The sequence below is a fragment of the Manis pentadactyla genome, chromosome 15, assembly GCF_030020395.1.
Source record: "Manis pentadactyla isolate mManPen7 chromosome 15, mManPen7.hap1, whole genome shotgun sequence".
NCBI lineage: Eukaryota > Metazoa > Chordata > Mammalia > Pholidota > Manidae > Manis > Manis pentadactyla.
This window is the reverse complement of record NC_080033.1, coordinates 5,904,238-5,907,222: the sequence shown is the minus strand read 5'-3', so window position 1 is coordinate 5,907,222 and position 2,985 is coordinate 5,904,238.

Below are 2,985 nucleotides of genomic sequence, written 5' to 3'. Positions count from 1 at the left end.
ACTTCTCCCCTCTTTACCACTGGGCAGATCTCTTGTACCCAATCCCTATCTGTTTTATTCCAGTAGACTCCCCACCATCAGTTTTTTCTTTCCCCACATGGACATGGCCAATTATCATTCTGCATCTTAGTTCTAATCACATGGACCCCACTGCCCACTGCCTCCTGAATCACCTGGGTTTGGACTCCAACTTTGCTACTTACAATGTAGGGGAACTTGAACATGTCACTTACCCTCATCTTAGGCTAAGTGCCTCCACGTTAAATGGGACTAAAATAACTTTCTCACAATGTTCTTTTGAGGATCTAGTTTATAGTGATTGCTCAAACAATAGTAGCTATGTTGCAAAAAAAAAAAAAGCACTTAGCATTGAAGACTTTGCGTGCATGACTCCTACCAACATTCCATGTTTATCCCACACTAATGCCCTTCAACAAATATTCCTACCTCTGAGGCTCACCTTCTCTCCTTTCAACGAGCATTTCTGCAAAAGTCATCCTTGGACCCTCCACATCAGACCCACCTTATGAGCCCTTAAAATTCAGAGGCTTACAAGAAAGGGAAGCAACCTAAGTGTCCATCAGTAGATGAATGGATAAAGAAGATGTGGTACATGTATACAATGGAATATTATTCAGCCATAAGAAGAAAACAAATCCTCCCATTTGCAACAACATGGATGGAGCTAGAGGGTATTATGCTCAGTGAAATAAGCCAGGTGGAGAAAGACAAGTACCAAATGATTTCAGTCATTTGTGGAGTATAAGAACAAAGAAAAAACTGAAGGGACAAAACAGCAGCAGAAACACAGAACCCAAGAATGGACTAACAGTTACCAAAGGGAAAGGGACTGGGGAGGATGGTGGGAAGGGAGGGATAAGGGATGGGGAGAAAGAAAGGGGGCATTACGATTAACAGACATAATGTAGGGGGTGGGGGCACAGGGAAGGCTGTACAGCACAGAGAAGACAAGTAGTGATTCTATGGCATCTTACGCTGATGGGCAGTGACTATAATGGGATATGTGGTGGGGACTTGGTGAAGGAGGGAGCCTAGTAAACATAATGTTCCTCATGTAATTGTAGATTAATGATACCAAAAAAAAAATTCAGAGACCTAGGCCTCACCTTTGGCCTTGTTAATCAGAATCTCTTGAGATGGATCTTGACTACGTTTATTTTTAACTGCCCCCAGGCAAGGCTTGCAAACACCAGCAAAGGGGTCCCACTGCCCTGTCTATGACTGAGAGTCCTGCCCACTCTCATATCTTTCAAAGCCTGACTTAAATTTCTCTTCCTTCATGAAACCATTCCAGATTCCTCCCTCCATAAATAATCTGTCCCTGCTTTGAATTATCATGGCATTTCTTTACATACATGATGACTCTTCTTAACATTTTTCATGCTCCTTGAAATCACAGTCAGTACGTGATTCACATTACTGTCTCCAAAGCTCTCTGTCACAGGGTTTTGCATAGAGCAGGTGCTCATGAAAATGAATTGATAGGGGCAGGATGAAGTCCAATCCCCGTGTTTTCAGATCATATCAATAAACCACACGTACCGATTCAAAGCAGTAACCGATTCATTTGAAGAGGAGGAGGGAAACCGGCAGAGCAGAGCTGTATCCTTTTTCTCTCCTCCCTTTCTTCTCTCTGATTCTTGCTGCCATCACCACACAGGATCGCCCCCCTTTATTCCTTAGCTAAATCTTGGGAAGGGGGTACTGAGTGGAAGCCCTTCATTACTTCCCTTTAACACAGTTGAGGCTGGAAGGCAAAGGTAATTTCTCTTTCTTGTTAAGAACAAGCAAAAAGATAAATCAATACAGCGATCCTAAACCATGTAAACAGCCAGGTTTCTCTGGTATAGTTTCCTGTTTAGACCAAAGGGCTGGGATAATTTCTCCAGCACCTTGGCTGGCTTCTGGCTCCATGCTTTCTGCCGGCTGGTTGCTGTTCACATTTCTGTTGAGCAGAAACTAATCACTCATTCAATGTGCTCCCTTCTTAAAGCAAGCCGGTGCTTCTTACTCCTATGTCTTAGTCAGCTTGGGCTGCCATAACGGAATGCCACAGACCAGGGCACTTACACAACAGACATTTATTTCCCATAGTTCTGATGGACAGAAGTTCGAGATCAGGGTGCCAGCAGGCTGTTGGTCTTGGTGAGCGTCCTCTCCCTGGGTTACAGAGACAGGCAGCTCGCTGTATCCTCACATGGCTGGGAGAGGGGAGTAGGGAACAAGGGAGAGATCACCTCTCCTGTCTCTTCTTATAAGGATACTGATCCCATTCATGGGACTCTCCTCTCATGACCTAATCACCCCCCTAAGGCCCTACCTCCAAATACCATCACATTGAGGATGTGGGTTTCAACGTATGAACTGAGGGGAGGGGAGCGGTGGGAATACAAACATTTAGTCCTTGACCCCCCAACCCACCTGTGATCTCTGTACAGCTCATCCTGGATTTTGCTGAAAGGGGGGCATGTGATCCTCAGGCACTGGCAAACAAGATGGTAGTGGCCGTGCCAATGTCATTTCAGACCCAACAAGGTGATCACGTATCAATAATCAAGAGCAGTAACAATCATTATGGATTCTGAAGCTGGTGGTTGCTTAAACCACAATTTCAATGGTTTCTGATCTTGTTTCTCAGTGTCTACGAAATCTCAATATTTCAGCATCTGAACTAGATAGTCCCTCCTCATACCCAGAAGAGGCACAAGCACCTTCTGTCTTGTCCTGAGCATTAGATGTACAGCTATTTCCTTCTTATCTGCCCCTTTCGAGTGGAACATTCATGGAAGGGGTGTAATGACAGGCTTCTGGATGATGCAGCATCTCAGAACTGCCCAACTACTGAGGATCAATAGATCAGCAGCCTTAATTTTATCTGCAAAGTCCCTCTTGTCATGTCATGAAACATACTCCTGAGTAGGACACCAAGGGAGAAGGTTAGGAGGGACAGAGTATTTCCTATGG